Source organism: Pleurodeles waltl, chromosome 2_2 (genome assembly GCF_031143425.1).
Source record: "Pleurodeles waltl isolate 20211129_DDA chromosome 2_2, aPleWal1.hap1.20221129, whole genome shotgun sequence".
Lineage (NCBI taxonomy): Eukaryota > Metazoa > Chordata > Amphibia > Caudata > Salamandridae > Pleurodeles > Pleurodeles waltl.
The window spans coordinates 1,186,498,392-1,186,520,191 of record NC_090439.1 but is presented as its reverse complement, the minus strand read 5'-3'; the positions used below and the strand labels follow the sequence as shown (position 1 = coordinate 1,186,520,191).

At 48.7% G+C, this 21,800-nt stretch overlaps 1 long non-coding RNA gene across 2 annotated transcripts in view; it reads right to left on the bottom strand.

The window, feature by feature from the left end:
• Positions 1-21,800, bottom strand: part of LOC138275179 (uncharacterized) — a 66,654-nt gene that overhangs the window by 14,252 nt on the left and 30,602 nt on the right. For both annotated transcript variants that reach the window (XR_011200411.1, XR_011200410.1), the window contains exon 3: positions 12,854-13,057. This is a non-coding gene — a long non-coding RNA (uncharacterized lncRNA). The remainder of the gene's footprint in view (positions 1-12,853; positions 13,058-21,800) is intronic.

The following is a 21,800-nucleotide window of genomic DNA, read 5'->3' as shown; positions in this document are numbered from 1 at the left end:
AACCAGGAAAAACTATTGGAAAATTCAACAAGTTTGACACCTTGAAACATTTCCAGGAAAAGAACTTTGGCATGTATCAATGAAACTACAATGATTTACTTTAGGCGATCAACTTCAGCAGCAGTCAGTCAAGGGAACCTGCAAGGTCCACAGAAAGACTCACTGCGGAGGAAGGAGCAGTCTTCAGGAACTACCAGACACTTTTTTTCTCCTTTTGCTGAAGGTTCCTATGGAAGTGGTCCAGATGGAAGGGATACAGAATGTTAAAGATGCTCAGGGATGCTGTAGATGTGATGCCATCACCAGTGGCTTTCCTGCAGCTCCTCCAGGGTCCACAAACTTGTTAAGGCAGTTCTTGCCACAGGGGGCAACGTCCCTTGAAGTCCTCTTGGTACTGGCAGAGGTCCAGTAGCCACTGGGCTACCAGTCACTCAGTATGGTGGTCAGGGTAGAATCTTTTATTGGATGATAATTTGCCTTCTAGGTGACCGGGCTGCACTCTGACAACTCTCCCGGGTCCAGCAGACTAGGTTGTAACTAAAAGCATCTGGTCCTGGTCTCTGGTCTTGCATGGTGATGAGCAGTGGCAGCTTGAAGATCTGGGATACCAATTCACCCAGCAGGCATCCTCTGCTGTTGTGGCCAGTCCACGGACTCTTGGAGTCTCTTGCTGTGGCTGGGCTCCAGAGACGACTTCTCCACAAGCAGGACATACCAGGCACAGCCCCTTCTCCTCTGCTAGTCACCAGGTTCAGCAGGTGCAGTCCACACCAGTGCAGCCTCTCGTTGCCAATTCCTTGGTGCAGCATGGCAGTCCTTCTTCGGTCCTCTTCTCCCGAACATTGAGATCTGAGTTATGGGTGCCAGGGGTGCCCTTTTTATCCTCAACAAATGCCCTCAGGTTAGGATGCGGTTACTTGCATGTCTCTCCAGAGGGGCAGAAAGCTGTCTCAAGGAGAAAACCCATGTGCAGTTGTGGATGGACACAGAGGATTTAAGGCAACAAAGTGGCAACTTTGTAAAAAAAAAGTTACATTATGTTCAACTCAGTTTTAATGTAATGAATTGTTTGATACCTTAACAATCCCAATCAGAAGTTATTCGGGCTGCTGTGGGAGCCTACTATTCTACACCTGCCATTGGTGCTACTGGCCTTTCCCACATTAAAATAATAATTCCAGGTTTTCAATGTTGGAGTAAGTAAAAAAAACATGTTTCATGTTAGAATATATGGCACCCTGCCTTAGGGCTCGCTACGTCTGCCTTAGGGCTCGCTACGTCTGCCTTAGGGCTCGCTACGTCTGCCTTAGGTCTGTCTTACGTATATTAGAAAGGCAAGACTTGGCTTTGCCATGATTTACATGGCAAAGTTGAGTTAGCAGTTTAAAAGTGCCCTTCTAGTCTCCAGTGCAAGCTAGGCTCCAAGCTTTACTCTGATCACAATCATGGTGGAATAATCAGTGCTGCAGTCTCTGGGGTGACACTCTAACTTACAGACCTTGCACCCCAAAACCTACTCTGTCCTAAAAACTACCCCAACCCCCACCCTGAAACCTAAAATCCCATCCCTTAACCCTAAAAGCTACCCTGCCCAGTCCTAAAACCTACCTCGTTCTGTCCTAAAAACGACCCTGACCCCCGCCCTAAACCCTAAAATCTACCCTGTCCTAAGACCTACCCCACCCAGTCCTAAAAACTACCCCAAACCCCCGCCACAAACCATAAAACATACCCTGCTGTGTCCTAAAAACTACCCCTTTCCCTGCCCTAAATCCTAAAAGCTGCCCTGCCCTGTCCTAAAACATACCCTGTCCTAAAAACTACCCCAATCCCCACCCTAATCCCTAAACCCTTCCCTGCCCTGTCCTAAAAATTATCGAGACCCCCTGACCTCACCCTAAACTCTAAAAACTACCCTGCCCTGTCCTAAAACATACCCCACCCTGTCCTAAAAGCTACCAAGACCCCCAGCGCCATAAACTGTAAAACTTACCCTGTCCTCAAAACTACCCCTCCCTCTCCTAAAAACTACTATGACCCGCCCAAAACTTAAAACCTACCCCACCCTGTCCTACAAACTACCCCTAACACCTGCCATAAGCCCTAAAAGCTACCCTGCCCTGTCCTAAAACCTACCCCGCCCTGCCCTAAAAGCTACCTTGACCCTAAAACCTAAAATTTACCCTGTCCTGAAACCTACCCCTCCCCACCCTAAACCCTAAAACCTACCCTGTACTAAAACCTACCCTGCTCTGTCTTAAAAACTACCCGTTCCTAAACAAATACCCCTCCCTCTCCTAAAAACTACCACAACACACCGCCCGGAAAACTAAAACCTACCCCACCCTGTCCTAAAAACTACCACAACCCCGCCCCTTAACCCTAAAAGCTACCCTGCCCTGTCCTAAAACGTACCATGCCCTGTCCTAAAAACTACCCAACCCTTCCCTAAACCCTAAAAGCTACCCTGTCCTGTCCTAAAAACTACCCTAACCCCCCACCCTAAACCCTAAAATCTACCCTATCCTAAAACCTACCCTGGCCCGTCCTAAAAACTATTCCGATCCTCTGCGCCAAACCCTAAAATCTACTCTGCCCTGTCCTAAGAACTACCCTTCCCCCACTCTAAACCCTAAAAGCTACCTTGTCCTACAAACTGCCCACCCTGTCCTAAAAACTACCCCGACCACTGCCCTAAAACCTACCCTACCCTAAAAACTACCTATGCCCACACCCTAAACCCTAAAAGCTACCCTGCCCTGTCCTAAAACCTGCCCACACCGTCCTAAAAATGACCCCAACCCTCACTCAAAACCCTAAGACCTACCCTGTCCTAAAAACTAAACCACCCTGCCCTAAAAACTACCCCGACGCCCGCCCCACCCTGAACCCTAAAACCTACCCAGCCCTATCCTAAAAACTACTCTGCCCCACCTTTTCCCTAAACCCTACAAGCTACCCTGCCCTGTTCTGAAACTAACCCTATCCTAATAACTACCCGACCCCCCACCCCGCCCTAAACCCTAAAAGATACCCTATCCTAAAACTTATCCGGCCCTGTCCTAAAAACTACCCCGAAACATGACCCCACCCTAAACCCTTAAGTCTACCCTGCCCTGTCCTAAAAACCACCCTGCCCTAAACCCTAAAAGCTACCCTCCTCTGACCTAAAACCTACCCCACCCTGTCCAAAAAACTACCAGACCCCCCACCCCGTTGTAAAGACTGAAACCTACCCTGTCCTAAAAACAACCCTGACCCCCCACCCTGAACCCTAAAACCTTCCCCACCCTGTCCTAAATACTATCCCCACTGCCTGACTGTGTCTTAAAAACTACCCCAACCACCCCAACCCAGTTCCACTTACCTCTCCCTCCTCTCATCGCTGCTCCTTCCTGTTTCACCCGGACTGCTCTGTCTTCCATTCCCACGCATATGCGTGGTAAAGGCATGCGGGTAAATGCATTGTTGCAAAGTCATCTTTTTGACCTGTTCATCCCCATTTTTGTTGTTGCTGACTGGTGCTGATGATAACTGACTCTGACTGTGCCCTGTACTCTGTTAGCCAGACCCAGGCCAGTGCTATGTTAAAACACACACTTGTAGTAGAGTACACTAGGTATTAGGGTACCCTTTTGATTGTCCTAACAGACCCTGTAAGTCCCTAGTATATAATGGGGCAAGGGTGTACAATCTGCCTATAAGCCCCTATATAATAGGGCATGGAGATTAGAGGCCCAGTAGAATTTCTGCACTTGCATGTGTGCACTGCTGTGTGCTTCCTGTCCTTTTAAATGCAGACCTGCCTTGCAGCCTGTCTTTAAAAGTTACATCCCTACCATTTGCATGACAGCCCCTGTAGGTCCCTAGTAAACAATGTGGCAAGGGAGTGCCAACTACCTATAAGACCCTTGTACATAATAGGGCATGGAAGTAGAGACCCAGCAGAATTACTGACCTTTGCATGTGGGCACTGCAGGATGTTTTCTGTCATTTTAAAAGGCAGCCTGTCTCTGCAGACTGCATTTACATGGAAATGGTGTCCCAAATCGACTTTGGTGCTGTGTGCACGTTAAATGTGATGATCTACCTCATTTTCACATATTAGGTACCCCAGGATATCCGGGGGCGGGAGGTCATGTAACCATAAGCAGGGGTCTTATAAAAGATGTTTTATAAACCCGGGTAAGGGAAAAACTGATAATTTCACTTTCCCCCACTATAGATACTGACCTTCATGGGCTATCATTGCTATATTGTATTTTCATGGTAATAATAGTAAGGAAAAGTGCAGAAAAGTAATTCAAGGACTTAAAAGATTTGTTTTGATAAATCCAGCAATTTGATATTGGTGAATTTATCACAACTTGTACAGAAAATAAGTTATAAGGCTTTTCTTTTTGTAAGCCAAAATCCAGCCTTCTGACTGTCCCCTCTGATTGGTCAGTGCTAACAGGATTAGCAGAGCTGGATGATTAAGTGATAAGTGGCTGTCCAGGGGAGAGCATATCTGGTGAAGGGCAGCTCGGGGGCTACACAGGAATGAATGAGCAGGGGGACGGGTAATAAAACAGACAGCCTCAAAGGATAGCAAGACAGGAGAGAATGCCAGATCACCTAACCCCCACCTTCTGGGCCCCTCAGCCAGATACTAGGCTTAAGGAAGGAATTTGCAGATGTTAGAAGGAGGAGAGCTATGGAAATGAGCCACACTAGAGGGTAGTTTAGTCAGCTCTTAGTTTCAGACATCATGGATTTTGGAAAAATGGTGCTTTCTGGGGCAGGAATATGCCACACTTTGCAGGAAGTGGTCATGCATCTGGGTGTCAGGCTGCATTCTATTGGTTGGGCGCCCCCCTTCCTGATGCCCAGGAGCTGGGAATATATGTGAGAGGTGCATAGCCTCTCAGATCTGCTGCCTGAAACTACAAGAGAAAGAAGGACTGCCCTGCTGGAATCTGGATCTGCACCCTTGGCCTGCAGTGAACTGCGCCTGCTGCACAATCTGGTACTACAGCCCTGGGGACGGTGCCTTGCTTCAAGAAGGACTCAGGAGTGGACTCCCTGCAGCCCTGGGGACGGTGCCTTGCTCCAAGAAGGACTCAGGAGTGGACTCCCTGCAGCCCTGGGGACGGTGCCTTGCTCCAGGAAGGACTCGGGAGTGGACTCCCTGCAGCCAAGGACTCGGGAGTGGACTCCCTGCAGCCCTGGGGACGGTGCCTTGCTTCAGGAAGGACTCGGGAGTGGACTCCCTGCAGCCCTGGGGGCGGTGCCTTGCTTCAGGAAGGACTCGGGAGTGGACTCCCTGCAGCCCTGGGGGCGGTGCCTTGCTTCAAGAAGGACTCGGGAGTGGACTCCCTGCAGCCCTGGGGGCGGTGCCTTGCTTCAAGAAGGACTCGGGAGTGGACTCCCTGCAGCCCTGGGGCCGGTGCCTTGCTTCACGAAGGACTCGGGAGTGGACTCCCTGCAGCCCTGGGGCCGGTGCCTTGCTTCAGGAAGGACTCGGGAGTGGACTCCCTGCAGCCCTGGGGACGGTGCCTTGCTTCAAGAAGGACTCGGGAGTGGACTCCCTGCAGCCCTGGGGACGGTGCCTTGCTTCAGGAAGGACTCAGGAGTGGACTCCCTGCAGCCCTGGGGACGGTGCCTTGCTTCAAGAAGGACTCAGGAATGGACTCCCTGCAGCCCTGGGGACAGTGCCTTGCTTCAAGAAGGACTCAGGAGTGGACTCCCCTGGGGACAGTGCCTTGCTTCAAGAAGGACTCAGGAGTGGACTCCCTGCAGCCGTGGGGGCGGGGCCTTGCTTCAATAAGGACTCGGGAGTGGACTCCCTGCAGCCCTGGGGACAGTGCCTTGCTTCAAGAAGGATCCAGGAGTGGACTCCCTGCAGCCCTGGGGACGGGGCCTTGCTTCAAGAAGGACTCAGGAGTTGACTCCCTGCAGCCCTGGGGACGGTGCCTTGCTTCAAGAAGGACTCAGGAGTGGACTCCCTGCAGCCCTCGGGACGGGGCCTTGCTTCAAGAAGGACTCAGGAGTGGACTCCCTGCAGCCCTGGGGACGGTGCCTTGCTTCAAGAAGGACTCAGGAGTGGACTCCCTGCAGCCCTGGGGGCGGTGCCTTGCTTCAAGAAGGACTCAGGAGTGGACTCCCTGCAGCCCTGGGGGCGGTGCCTTGCTTCAAGAAGGACTCAGGAGTGGACTCCCTGCAGCCCTGGGGGCGGTGCCTTGCTTCAAGGACTCAGGAGTGGACTCCCTGCAGCCCTGGGGACAGTGCCTTCCTTCAAGAAGGACTCAGGAGTGGACTCCCCTGGGGACAGTGCCTTGCTTCAAGAAGGACTCAGGAGTGGACTCCCTGCAGCCCTGGGGACGGGGCCTTGCTTCAAGAAGGACTCGGGAGTGGACTCCCTGCAGCCCTGGGGACAGTGCCTTGCTTCAAGAAGGATCCAGGAGTGGACTCCCTGCAGCCCTGGGGACGGGGCCTTGCTTCAAGAAGGACTCAGGAGTGGACTCCCTGCAGCCCTGGGGACGGGGCCTTGCTCCAAGAAGGACTCAGGAGTGGACTCCCTGCAGCCCTGGGGACAGTGCCTTGCTTCAAGAAGGACTCAGGAGTGGACTCCCCTGGGGAAAGTGCCTTGCTTCAAGAAGGACTCAGGAGTGGACTCCCTGCAGCCCTGGGGACGGGGCCTTGCTTCAAGAAGGACTCGGGAGTGGACTCCCTGCAGCCCTGGGGACAGTGCCTTGCTTCAAGAAGGATCCAGAAGTGGACTCCCTGCAGCCCTGGGGACGGGGCCTTGCTTCAAGAAGGACTCAGGAGTGGACTCCCTGCAGGCCAGGGGACGGGGCCTTGCTCCAAGGACTCAGGAGTGGACTCCCTGCAGCTACAGGTTAACAGAGCTTCACCTGCACCATCCCCAGCAAAAGTCCCCAGCCTGGAGTGCATCCAGTGGACTTTTAAGGATGTGGCCAGGTGCATTGCATGAATTGTGGTCCACCTTTCCAAGGACCATCTAGGAGATTCGGACCCTTGGATTTGTGTTTTGGACCCTCTGTACCTGCAAGGAGGACTTCAGGAAACGCCTCCTGAAGATTGGAGAAGTTTGGAGAATTTTAATAAAATTGGCGCTTTGTGTTTCTAAGCACTAGGAAGTGTTTATTCTTTAAAAACATTCATATCTCCGGTTCCAAGGACCCACCTGGAGATTCCAGACTCTTGGATTTGTGTTTTGGACCTTTTGTACCTGCAAGGAGGACTTCAGGAAACACCTCCTGAAGTTTGGAGAATTTTGGTAAAGTTGGCACTTTGTGTTTCTAAGCGCTAGAAAGTGTTTATTCTTTTAAAATTCATATCTCTGGTTCCCTACATTGGATTTTTGTCATTTTGGTGTCTATTTACTCATAAAAATAAAACTTATTTAATATAAATGGGTGTGGGATTTTTATTGTGTGTTGTGTCTCACTTATTTACTGTATTGGTGTTTTTGAAGCTTTACACTCTTGTCTCCTAAATTAGGCCTGCCTGTTCGGTTATAGCTACCAAGGGTTGAGCAAGGGGCTAATTTACTGGGACATGTACTGAACCTATATTTGGCTAGTGGCCTTGGTGCCAGTGGTAGGTTCATAGTTACCACTGCCAGTAACCCACTTTCCAACACGCATGTATAGTAAACTCATATGTGAGGTAATGGCAGCGTGGTCCATGCATAGCGTTGCACTGACCGGATTGTTAGTGATGTTTCCCTGGCGTCACTGGCCCAAACATTCGGAATAACACATCATTGAAGCCAAAGCAGCTATATTCGAAGACCATCCTCAGACATTCCACGATTCAGGATCTAGGGGCTTATTTACATGCCCTGTGCACCATCAGCACATCACTTTTTGTGACACACCAGTGGCACATAGTGCAGGCCAATATCCTCAAGGCCATGCAAAGCCACCTTGGTTGGCCTTCATGGCCTTGTACATCTGTTGTAAGGCAAGTAGGAGGCTAGCCTGGTGTGCGGTAGGTACCTATGGTACTGACACCTTATACCAGGTCCAGGTATCCCTTATTAGCATAGTGTATTCAGGGTCTAGAAGCCAAACTCTCTAGAGGTAGCTGTGGATGAGCAGACAAGGCTCATCTAGGAGACAGGCAAACCTCATCCAATACCACTATAGTCACACAGTACTCACACACATGAAAGAAAACACTCAGGGCCTCATTCCGACCCTGGCGGTAAAAACCGCCAGGGCCACGGACCACGGAAAGCACCGCCAACAGGCTGGCGGTGCTTCCTGGGCCATTCTGACCGCGGCGGTAAAGCCCGGTTGGCCCAATCCTCCATGGCGGTGCTGCAAGCAGCGCTGCCATGGGGATTCCGACCCCCTTCCCGCCAGCCTGTTTCTGGCGGTTTTCACCGCCAGGAACAGGATGGCGGGAACGGGTGTCCTGGGGCCCCCTAACAGGGCCACATTAAGCTTTTCACTGTCTGCCTAGCAGACTGTGAAAAGCGCGACGGGTGCTACTGCACCCGTCGCACACCTGCAACACCGCCGGCTCCATTCGGAGCCGGCTTCAGTGTTGCAGGCCGCTTTCCCGCTGGGCCGGTGGGCGCTATTTTGGCTAGCGCCCGCCGGCCCAGCGGGAAAGTCAGAATGGCCCCAGCGGTCTTTCGACCGTGGAGCGGCCATCTGGCGGTTCCCGCCAGGCTGGCGGTGACCGCCGCCCGCCGCGGTCAGAATGACCGCCTCAGTGTTACAAAAATAAAGATACTTTATTTTGGTGACACAAATACCAAAAATACCATAGAGACTCCCTAAGAGGGTAAATAATACACACATTATATACACTAGTATGCAGAAATAGGCATAAACACAGTTAGAAAACAGTGCAATTAGTGAAAATCACAATAGTTACAAATGGTCCTGGGGGAACAGAAACCATATACTAAGAAAGTGCAATGTGAAAGTCGGTCACCCACCTTGGCAAGTGTAGTGTGTAGAGGGTAGCTGGGAGTACTGGAAAAGCCCAAAGGTAAGTACCACAACCCACCCCAGCGACCAGGAAAGCAGGAGTAAATCACAGTAACTTTCCCAGAAAACACACAGAAATGAGAAGAAGAATTATGCAAAACCCAGAAGAGATTGCAAGACACCAACAGTGGATTTCAGCACAAGAAGACCTGTGGAAGAAAGGAACCACGTCCAAGAAGCACAGAAGAGTTTAGGAAGAGCAGGAGCCCCTGCTAACCCGGATGAAGGTGTAAAAGGGGAACCACCAGTGAAGAAGGAAAGTCAGCACTGCACCCAAGAAGGCAAACTTCTTGGAGGGTGCAAGTGATGTCCAATGGCAGATGGAGGATTGCAGTCAGGTTTGCGTCATCAGAGTCCGCCAACAAGCCTTGGCACACGCAAAGCTCATGGTTAGCGGAAAATGACGCTGCCGGGGACCAGGAAGGACAAGGTGGACTCTACCCAGTAGGGGGAGTCAGAAGGAGCCCTCAACAGCTCAGAGAGCTCACAGAAGACCAGGCACACACAGGACTCCCACAGGACAGGGACAAGAAAGTTGCAGAAGAGGCCCATGCAGCACTATGACAAAGGCTCCCACGCCGCCGGAGAACCACTCAGGAAGCTGTGCATCGTAGGATATAGTGCTGGGTGCTGGAGCTTTAGGATGCACGAAGATCTTGGAGGAAGGATGCCTAGAAGCCTTGGCAGCTGTAAAGGACGTGGTGCATGGGGGTACTGTCTTTCATGGGGAGGCAAGGTCTTACCTCCATCAAAGTTGGACAGCTGGAAGATTGGACCGTCGGGACCACTTCAGTCCACCAACCTGTGATGCAGGATCCACACAGCTCAGCAGGAGAGGGGATCCACACAGCCGGTCGTTGTTGCAGTTGGTGCTTGCAGAAGCAGGGGAGTGACTCCTTCACCCCAAGGGAGATTCCTTCTTTCTTCTGATGCAGGCTGAAGATGGGCTGTCTTCAGAGGATGCACGACTGGGAAATTATTGCAGTTGCTGGAAGGAGCTGGAGATACAATGTTGCAGGAGGTGTCCTGCTTCTTTGTTGCAGCTTGTAGGGTCCTGCAGAGTCCAGATGCAGTTTTTTTGGTCAGAAGTCAAAATGGAGGATGCAGAGGATTCCTTCTGGAGTCTTGCAATCCGAAACAGAGGAACCACCAAAAGGAGAGTCCCTAAGTAGCTCTGAAATGGGGGATTGGTCACCTAACCAGGTAAGCACCTATCAGGGGAGGGCTCTGACGTCACCTGCTGGAACTGGCTGGCCACTCAGATGCTTCCAGAGTTCCCTTCCAACCTTGAATCCAAGATTGCAAAACCCAGGGACCCTCTGGAGGAGTGGTCACTCTCTTTTCCTTTGTCAAGTTTCGCGCCAGAGGAGTGACCGGGGGTCCCTGAACTGGTGTAGACTGGTTTATGCAAGGAGGGCACCAAATGTGCCCTTCAAAGCATTTGAAGTGGCTTGGGGAGGTTACCCCTCCCAAGCATGTAACACCTATTTCCAAAGGGAGAGGGTGTAACACCCCTCTCCCAAAGGAAATGCTTTGTTCTGCCTTCCTGGGCTTGAGCTTCTCAAGCAACAGGAGGGCAGAAACCTGTCTGGGAGGTGGCAGCAGCTTGAGCTGCTTGGAAAACCCTAAGAAGGCATGAATGGCAATACTGGTGGTCCTCTAAGGAGCCCCCAGAGTGCATGGAATGATACAACCATTGCTTGCATAAGCCTTGGTGTATGATTCAAACATGCCTATGTTCAGAGTTACCATTATGTAACTGGACATGGGAGTGACCTATATCCAGTACACGTTTTAAATGGCATCCCCGCACTCATGAAGTCCAAGACAATGGGCCTGGAGTTCATGTGGCACCTCAGTGGAAAGGCGCCCTCACACACAGGTACTTTGTAGCCTACCCTCTGGGCTAGAAGGCCTGCCACAGGGGTGACTTATAAGTTACCTGGTGCAGTGTAAAATGGCAGTGAAAGGGTGCTTGCACCTTTTTACGCAGGCTGCAATGGCAGTACTGTAGTAGCCTTTGCATGGGCTCCCTATGGGTGACAAACTATACCCTGCAGCCCATAGGGATGCCCTGGAACACCAATGCCCTGGGTACCTAGTTACCATATACTAGGGACTTATAAGGGGGAACCAGTATGCCAAATGTGGGATGAAATACAGAGGTTTGGGACAGAGAGCATAATCTCTGAGGTCCTGGTTGGCAGGATCCCAGTGAACACAGTCAAGCACACTGACATCAGGCAGAAAATTGGGGTAACCATGCCAAGAAAGAGGGTACTTTCTTACAAGGCAAGACAGCGCATGTTGTTCTGCTGCCTTACACACGCATCAGTGAGGCATTCCATGGGCTTTGCAGTGGGTTTTCCCATGCAATATCCATGGGTTTTGGCGCATTCCCAGATTTACAAGGTATTGTAAACCTGGGAATGCATCAAAATGTTGTGCCTCCTCACAGGAGATGCAAGAAGGAGAAACATCTTTATTACTCCTCGGTCTTTCCTCTTTCTATGTAAGCTGCATTCTTCAGCACACATAGAAAGGGGGAAACACCCCCATGGATTCTTTTTTGTGCATAAAGGTGTCCCTTTCTGCTTAGTAACAGCCCTGTCTGAGACGCAGGCATCCTTGCTCCATGGTGCAAAGGTGCCTGCATTAGCGCTAGGCAGCCCATTGTGTGCCAGCACAGGGGGAGAGGACAGAAATGTGCCATAACTTGTAGAATTTCTGCAAAGTACCTGTAGGGGGCCCCTCCCCCCTGGACCCAGTCAGGGGCCTGTCGCCCTTGCACAGTGCTGGGGGGGTCTCCTGGACCTCGGGCCTCCTCGCACCGCAGGGGCCTTTGTTACACCACTACCCTTTCCCTGTGGCAAGATGACTCGCTGCGCTGCCCTGCATCTGCCTCTTAGGGTCTGATTACAGGGGGTGTTAAGTCATCACTGGACTTACAACTTTTGTTCAGTTCCACCCCATCAAAACAGGTTTTTTTGCCAGGAATTAAGAATAAAATAAAGGGTGCAAAATTAATCATGTTTTGTCTCAGTACTAAACCAGTTAGCAGACATGTATTCTGCGCTCTTTGGGCAGAAGGAGGTTTGGTCTGGTTTTACCACAAAATGTATCTGGGGTCTGATAAACTTATAATTCTGTTCTGGCCACATTGGGAGTTTTCCACTGAGAACGGAATTACCACCCCGCTTATGACTGTGTCTTTAGGACATGATTATGAGTTACACGGTAATGTGAGGTGGCATTTCCACCCCAAAATACCAAGCCTGTTGCCTGAATTCCAGGCTGTTTTCCTGCTTGCATTTTCGATTTTGCAGATGAACATGTGAGTTAGGGTGTGCTACCAGTCTCGAGTCCTCACGCGGTGAGCCTTGTAACAGTGTGTGGTAGAAACTCCGCACAACACCTGCACAACTTATATTCTGGTTTTCTGGTTTTCTTTTTTATATCATTTTAAGGCTGGAAGAAGTCAACCAACTGAGCCAGGAGGTGACACATTTCTGTACATTGCAATGGATGACTTTATCGTGATGGTTCTTTTGTTTGTCCTAAAACTTTAACACAGGAAATGACGCAGTGCTGGTTTTAGGATTATTTGTGATGCTGAGGGTTTTTAGGGGCTGTGTCTCAGCTACATCACAGGTCCCCTTCGTATAAACACAGACCTGGGCATTGAGTTCACTAAGTGCAACAGCGGGTGTGAGTGCCACGTCTGCCCTTCCCACCCCGGAAAGTGACTCCATTGACCTGACCAATTGTCCCAGACCCCAGAGACTTACAGACCCCACGCACACCTCTCTCAGAGCTGAGAAGGTCGTCTGTCCCGAACGTACCTTAGGGATGCACTCCTAGCAGCAGGGCAGTGACACCCACTGCGGCGTAAAGTGCTGCGTAGCTGATCCTCACACCAGGCGCCCCGTTGGCATCTCCATTGCAGCGGTTGGTTGTGCAGCAGCTGAAAATGCCGGAAATGCCATTTGCATTGACAGGGCCTTCCCTGCAGGTTGAATTACAGCCCTTGAGGGTCAAGCTCCCAGCTGGAAGACAAAACACAAAGGAGTATCCAGAGGGAGCAGAGACTGAATATACTGGCACATACCAGACAGACAAGGGGATCGTTGCACATGGGGCAGGTGGCTACGAAATCCTTCTCCATCCCTGCACATGAGGTTCATCAGAAGTTCAAAGGGCGACGCAGGCCCCCCAAAGGGAGGTCAGGGGAGGGTGCAATGGCACAACAAGCTCAGAGGAGTAATTTCATTAATTCATACATTGCAGGAGGGGAAACTGTTTTTCGTATGACAAAGGCTGCACATGACGCTGGGAGCACAAAAAGAGCTGCCAGAATTACGCATAGAAAGTGGAGCAAATAGAAGGGTATACGTGATGCTGGGAGCACAAAAAGAGCTGCCAAAATTACGCATAGAAAGTGGAGCAAATAGAAGGGTATACATGACGCTGGGAGCACAAAAAGAGCTGCCAGAATTACGCATAGAAAGTGGAGCAAATTGAAGGGTATACATGAGTCAGGGAGCACATAAGGCGTTGCCAAAATCACTCATATAAAGTGGAGCATATAGAACAGTGCACATGAGGCTGGGAGCACATAAAGCACTGCCAAAATTATACAAATAAAGTACAGTAGATAGAAGGGTGCAAGTGAGGCTGGGAAGACTTAAAGCGCTGCCAGAATTCTGCATGTATAATGGAGCAGAGAGAAGGGTGCAAATGAGTCTGTAAGCACATAAAACACTACCAGAATTATGCATCTAAAGTGGAGCAGATAGAAGGTTGCACATGAGGCTGGGAGCACATGAAGAGTTGCCAGAATTATGCGTCTAACATGGAGGGTTTTATGACAGAACAACATATGCTTTTACCACGCAGGTCTTTACAAAGTGTCCTTTACAACGCATGCATCCTTAACACATGTCTTTACCAAGCATTTTTTACCACGAAGTATAAATATATGTATAAAGGTTTCTTTCCTTCTCTTTGTTGACCGGAAATGAGATAAAACCGCACTCAAAGGTCACTTTGCTGGGGTGTGTTTATTCAAAAGCGATGTTCGTTCTAGTGGTAAAAGAAAGCTTAACACGTTTCAGTCTCACCGACCTTGTTCACAAGCATCTTTACATAGTCCATCACCAATGTTAATATCCGCATTTCTTAAACACACATCCTCTATTTTGAAAATCAATATTGTGCCTATAAACTTAACAAAAGTGTAAAATCGAAACTCATTGGAAAATGCCTATATTTTGAAACTGCAGTTTGATACTCTTGTTTTTCAATCTCATTATATCTCATTTCATGGTTTATGTCTATCCCCAATATTTAGCTCTCTTTTTTGGTGCAATATGGGTTATGTAGTCCTGTGGTTTGTTTTTTCTTCTGTTATTACAACCGGAAAAGGACAATTGTTTATTGGTTCTACAAAAACAAAATACCCTCTGTTCAGAGAGCACTTTATGTATGTTTTACGTGGTCTATTGTCCTTTTACATCAATAGGTTGCAGCCCCCATGCCTATTGTCAATTGCATGTGCTTGTTATTTTATGTGGCTACTCAGTTACTTAATTATATCTAACCCCCATAAGTGCCTGATATCTATATGCTGTTTTTGTTCACACAGTAGTATCTATTGCTTAGTTTCTGTGTGACAAACTTTTCTTTTGTGGAAACCAAACTTTTTTATATATCTCATTATTATTATGACTTTATCTTTCTCTGAAGATCGCAGGTTAAAACCAATACTGAACACTTATATTATACGTCATTCACAAATGTACATGTAATTCTTCATCGGAGTTCAAACCTCTGGGCATAAGGGTATGCATTTCTATAATATATATAAATTTTCTTTGTCAAAGCTTTTTTCTGAATCCCCACCTCGTTCAATTCTTGAGATCTGATCAATTGTGAAATATTTTAATTGTCGCCAATCACTCAGATGTTCCAACTCCATGTGTTTTGTGGAAATTTTCTGTTGCCTGTATGTGTTCCAAGATCCTTTTTCTTGTTTCACAAACCGTACTCCCCACATATTGAAGTCCACACGGGCACTCAATGACATATACAGTGAATCTGCTTCTGCATGTAATGTGTTGTTTAATTTGTTTAGTTTTTCCCATTCCTGTTAGATATTCTTTTTTGTTTACTCACAGGCTTTGCATTTGTTGCATTTCCAAAAAACAGATAGTGTATTCCATGACCATAACCATAGAAATTCAGATGCTATAGTTCGAGTTATTTCACATAACTATATTCATGTCCTAAGGTAACTATAACTTGCATCCTCAAGAGTTTCACGGCAAAAATTACATTGGTATTATCAATGATGTTATCAGACATGTCTGGGGAGGAGGACATGGCGGGCTGCGTTGCTGCCGCAGCTCGCTAGACGCACCTTCCGCCGTTCCTGGGGGCGTGGCATGCACACACAGCGATCGGCTGGATGTGCTGCCCGGTCGCTCGTATTTTGGAAATCCGGCTGCCTCGGAGACCGGGTGAGGCATCCGGCGGGAGACTCCGGCACTGGGGGCGTGCCGCACTGGAGCTCCGCCGGGTGCGAAGAGGCTCGGCGAGGATTCCCCTTCGGGGGAATCCAGGCAGAGTCAGAACCAGTAAGGCTCCTGGGAAGGTGTCCCGGGAGCCTGATAGTGCAGTAACGCGCGTATCTTCGGCGAATTTGGAAGCAGCAAGCAAGGTGGCGGGCATCGCGGGGGCCGTAACCAGCGAAGGAGATAAGAGCTCTCCCCCACCCCAGCCCTCCGTTAACGTCTTGCAGGTAGGGGGGCTGGGGCAAAAAAAAGGATAAGGAGGTCAGTGGAAGACAGGGGAAGCCTATGGGCGGAACTTTGGATCAAGTGAATTACTTATTTTAAAAAAAGAAAGAAGGAAGTGAGGGGAGACCAAAAAATAAAGCACAGACTCACACCTTCACTAAGAGCTTACTTTAAGGCTAGGCCAGAGGATATTGTGCTGGTACCGGGGCAAGGAAAAATGGATAACTATATGACTAAGGACACTAGAATCAGTGCAGACTCTGGCGAGGGGGTTGAAAGTAATTCTCCCCCCTCAATTAATAATTTGGCTCACCAGGAGAATATACAAGTCGGTTTTGATGTTTCTCTGATGAGTCAAGGTGGCAACCTGTCTATTTTGAGACAGGAGGAAGAAGTTTTGGTAGAATCGGTTACCAGCCCGCTCCTTGCTCAGGCTCTGGCCCCCGACCCAAGACATAGGTGGTCATTCTGACCCTGGCGGTCTTTGACCGCCAGGGCGGAGGACCGCGGGAGCACCGCCGACAGGCCGGCGGTGCTCCAATGGGTATTCCGACCGCGGCGGTAAAGCCGCGGTCGGACCGGCACCACTGGCGGGGTCCCGCCAGTGTACCGCCGCCCCATTGAATCCTCCGCGGCGGCGCAGCTTGCTGCACCGCCGCGGGGATTCCGACCCCCCCCCTACCGCCATCCAGATCCCGGCGGTCGGACCGCCGGGATCCGGATGGCGGTAGGGGGGGTCGCGGGGCCCCTGGGGGCCCCTGCAGTGCCCATGCCACTGGCATGGGCATTGCAGGGGCCCCCGTAAGAGGGCCCCTACATGTATTTCACTGTCTGCTGCGCAGACAGTGAAATACGCGACGGGTGCAACTGCACCCGTCGCACAGCTTCCACTCCGCCGGCTCGATTCCGAGCCGGCTTCATCGTGGAAGCCTCTTTCCCGCTGGGCTGGCGGGCGGTCTGAAGGCGACCGCCCGCCAGCCCAGCGGGAAAGTCAGAATTACCGCCGCGGTCTTTCGACCGCGGAACGGTAATCTGACGGCGGGACTTTGGCGGGCGGCCTCCGCCGCCCGCCAAGGTCAGAATGAGGGCCATAGTCTTTCGATGGAGGAGGTGGTCCTCTCCATTTCGGAGGATATAAAAAAAGGCTTTGCAAGTTCGGAGAGCAATCAAGGGGAAATCAGAGAGGCCTGTGAGGCACTGGAAAGAAAATTTTATAATTTAATGGCGAGGATCCAGACATTGGAGGAGACGGTAGGGGGGATGAAGGAGGAGCTGAAACATCATAAGGATGAGATCCGAGACTTGAACGAAAATGAACATGGATTACAAGTCAGGATTGAGCAATTGGAGAATTATTCGCATAGGAATAACATAAAGTTGTTAAAGGTCCCGGAAGGAGCAGAAGGGGCAAATATGAAGTCATATGTGGTTTCCCTAATCAAATCCGTATGTGAGTTGGAAGAGAGTAGGGAAGAGATTGAAAAAGATATTCAGTGAGTCCACCGCGACCCCTTTACGAGGGGGAATTGGGAAAAAGGTTGGATGCATTTAAAAAGCTAGGAGTCACGGCACAGTTGAAGTTTCCGGCATTTTTGCGAATAATGTACAACAACAAAATGTATAATATAAGGGAGGCAGATAGGGCGGATGAATTGTTAGATGTCATAAAGAAAGAACAGACCGATCATGTGAAATATTTTTTTTTTTTTTTTTTAAATTTTAAGGCTCCCAGGTAGGCGCTCTAAAACTAGGCCTATGGTGGCTGATATAGTGGGGGGGTTCTCCATGGGAGGGAGTTGGGAGGGAAAGACATTAGGCGGGGTTTTTTTTTGGGTCGTGCATGGAAATAGTTCCTTATTCACCTAGGCAGAGGGATGGCGGGTTAGTTTTGAATGGTTAGATTTGGTAAAGGCCAGGGGGAGGGGAGATTCATGATTAAATTTCTTTCTTGGAATATTAATGGTTTAAGGACTAAATCAAGACGGAACAAAATTCTACAATATTTAAAAGATTCACCGGCACAAATCCTAATTTTGCAGGAGACTCATTTGGCTGCAGATGAATGTAAGGAGTTATTTAAGGCCCAAAAATGGGTGCAAATGTGTTTCTGCACTACCCATATTTTTCATACAAGGGGAGTAGTTATTTTGGTTAAACAGGGGCTTCAAGCCAGACCAGAAATTCTCAAAATAAGGGAGGATCAAGCTCGTCGCTGGGTCATAGTAAGAATACAGGTTGATGATGCCCCTCCAACACCAACCAACCACGCACGCAACCTGGGCTTCGTCCTCGACTCCGCCCTCACCATGTCCAAGCAGGTCAGCGCTGTGTCCTCCTCCTGCTACAACACCCTCCGCATGTTCCGTAGAATCTACAAATGGATCCCGACGGACACCAGAAAAACAGTGACCCAGGCCCTCGTCAGCAGTAGACTAGACTACGGCAAAGCACTCTACACAGGCATCCCAGCAAAAGACCTCCGACACCTACAACGCATCCAAAATGCCTCCGCCCGACTGGTCCTCAACGTACCCCGCCGATCCCCCATCTCCCACCACCTGAAAGACCTACACTGGCTCCCCGTGGACAAAAGGATCACCTTCAAACTCCTCATCCACGCACACAAGGCACTCCACAACGCCGGACCAGTCTACCTGAACAACAGACTCAACTTCTCGTACCCTCCAGCCAACTCCGCTCCGCCAACCTCGCCCTCGCCATAGTTCCCCGCTTCCATCGCAAGACCTCAGGCGGCAGATCCTTCTCCCATCTCACCGCCAAGACCTGGAACGCCCTCCCGACCGCCCTGCGACAGACCCAGGACCTTCTCGCCTTCAGGAGACTCCTCAAGACCTGGCTCTTCGACCAGTAGCAGCAACCCCCCCCCCCCCAGCGCCTTGCAACCCTAACGGGTACGTAGTGCGCTCTATAAATATTGTGATTGATTGATTGATTGATGAGGTAACTCTGGTATTGGTTAGATTCTATGGCCCGAACTGTGATGACATCGAACCTCTTAAAAAGGTATTCTCTCAGTTAATCGAATTCTCAGATTCAGTCATTATGACGGGAGATTTTAATGTGGTGCTGGATAATAGATTGGATAGAACGGATACCTGCAGATCCTTAGGTACGCCAAAATCACAACATTACTTAAAGAGAATTAAAAATCATGGCTTGTGTGATATTTGGCGAAAGAGGGAAGGGGAGGCCAGAGTCTTCTCCTTTTTTAACAAGAAATATAGCCACGCCTCACGTATTGATTAATTTTTAGTTGATGATAGGTTGTTGGAAAATGTCGATGGGATTGAATATTTACCCTCACATTTATCGGCCCATGCAGCGGTAGTATTGCATCTGACGCTCCCCCAGAGAAGAACGTTTAAGAGGTGGACATTGGAGCGTGTGCTATTGTTGGATGAGGATGTCTTGTTGCAATTACGTAGAGAGATGGAATCTTTTTTCAATGTAAATATAGGCTCGGCATCATTATCAACGGTTTGGGACTCCTTTAAGGCTGTAATACGAGGGGAAATTAAGAGTATCTCATGTCATAAACGTAAAGTGTTTAGAGACTAAATAAGCACTTTAGAACAGGAAATGTTAATAAAAAGCGAGGAGTTGGTTGGTAAAGGTGAAGGGACCCAGGAGGAGGCAGGAAGAGTGGAATTGGCCGAGCTAAGAACACGATTGGTAAATATTATACAGGCGCGAATGGTTAAAAGGTGGGACGTTAGTAAACTAAAACATTTCGAATATGGGGAGAGTTCAGGGAAACTGCTTGCCTGGAAAGCCAAATCAGATCAGGTTAGGGGTCATATTAAGGAAATAGTGGTGGAAGAAACTGGCGCCAAACTGTTTCGTAGTGAAGATATTGAACAAGGGTTTCAAGACTTTTTACATCTCTGTATACGGAGCATGCAGAGGTGCGAGAAGAATTGGTGGAGGATTGGCTAGCTCAGGATGTGTTACCGGAAATCTCGCAGCAAACTCAGGAATCTCTTAACGGCCCTATCATGGTTGAGGAAGTGCGGGTGGCTTTAGCTGGGGGTAAAGAAGGGAAAGCCCCGGGCCCTGATGGTATTCCGGTGGAGCTGTATAAAGTATTAGGCGATGTAATTACCCCGATTTTGGCTGAGCTGTTTGGTAAGGTTTTTTAAATGAGATAGGTATGCCTTCTTCTTGGAATGATGCATTTATTACATTTATTTTGAAACCCGGGAAAAATCCGACTAATCACTCTTTTTATAGATCTATCTCATTACTGAATAGCGATTATAAGCTGTTTACCAAAATAGTGACGAATAGATTAAATAGAGTAGCAAATAGTTTAATAAACTCTGACCAGAAGGGCTTTTCGAAGGGTAGATATTTGTAATAAGCCCTTTGGGGATTATTACTGTCGATGCTGCGAAAGCCTTTGATCAGGTAAACTGGGGTTATTTGAAAACTCTTGCTAAAAAAAGCTAAACTGGGAAACAATCTCTGTGGGGTAGTAAATCAGATATATAGGGCTCCAACAGCTAGAATACTAGTGAATGGGAATCTTACTGGCCCGATTGCTATAGCTAGGGGCACTAGACAGGGGTGTCCGTTATCCCCTGTACTATTTAATTTATATATGGAACCATTTGCGAGGAAGATTCGGCGGAACACAATGATTTCTCCTTTCTGTTGTCAGGGCTGGGAGAGGAAACTTGCTTTGTATGCCGATGATCTTTTGGTTTATACAGATAATTTAGTAACTGCATTTCCTGAGATTCTTAAGCTGGCTGAGTAGTTTGGTAAGGTTTCTGGTTATCAAGTAAACGTGGAAAAAACAGAGATTATGGCTTGGAATATGGAGTATAAATCTGTTTACTGTAAAAAGGAAATCAGATATTTGGGAATTCTGATACCTCAAAATATTAACCAGCTAGCGGAGAGGAATCAGTTAAAATTGTTTCTGGAATGTAAGAGTTTACTACAAGGTTGGACCCATCTTCCCTTAACGATTATTGGCAGAGTTAATTTGGTAAAAATGTCTATCCTTCCAAAGTGGAATTTTTTGTTCTCTACTTCTCCGCTCCCCATGCAGAAAATATATATAGAAAAAATGCAGCGCCTTATAAACGATTTTATTTGGAGTTCTAAAGGTGTTAGAATTTCTTGGAGGAAGTTACGTCGGTGTAAGGAAAAGGGCGGTTTGGCATTACCAGAGCTGCAATATTATGCATGGGCTTTTCTTTTTAAAAACTTTAGAATTTTGTTCCTTGCCTCAGACTCTACGACTACGGGTCTAATATCAAAGGCGCTTCAACCAACTTTATGTTTAAATTTGGGGACCCTAAATTCTTTAAAAAAATAAGGTTGAAAATTATGCAGGGGCTGGCAGAAAGTTGGTATCAGATCAGACAATTGGCAAAACTCACCTATTATAATTTTGACGCACCTATCTGGGATTCCCCGGGTACCCCAGAATGCTTTCAAGATATCTTAGCGTTACCGATAAAACAAGCAGGGTTACAGCATTGGGGAGATATGTTTTCGGAGATTGCTGTTGAAAACGGGTGGTTCTTTGTCCAGGTGGAAGTTTTTACAAATAAGAAAATGGGCTCAGGGGATTAAGGAAGGTGTTGGTATGTCCAATCCATTGAGTGAGATCACCCCGAGCCCATTAGGAGGTCCCCATAGAGTGTCTGCTTGGTATTGGGGGATCCTAGAAGGGGTGGACGGCGAGTTTGTACTTCCCATTGACTTGTGGAGGGAATTTTTCCCAGAAGAGGCGGTTAAGAGGTGGTGGAAAGAGTCATTAAAAATGCTCTTTGGTATTGTGAAACCGGCCGCTCTTAGAAAAAATCATTATTTCACGATACATAGAGTTTATATTTCCCCTGAGAGGTTATCTAAAATGAAAGGAGGGCAGGAGGTGAAATGTCCAAAGTGTGGTTTAATTCAAGCAACAGATATTCATATGTTTTGGGAATGTCCTGATATTCAACATTTTTGGGAA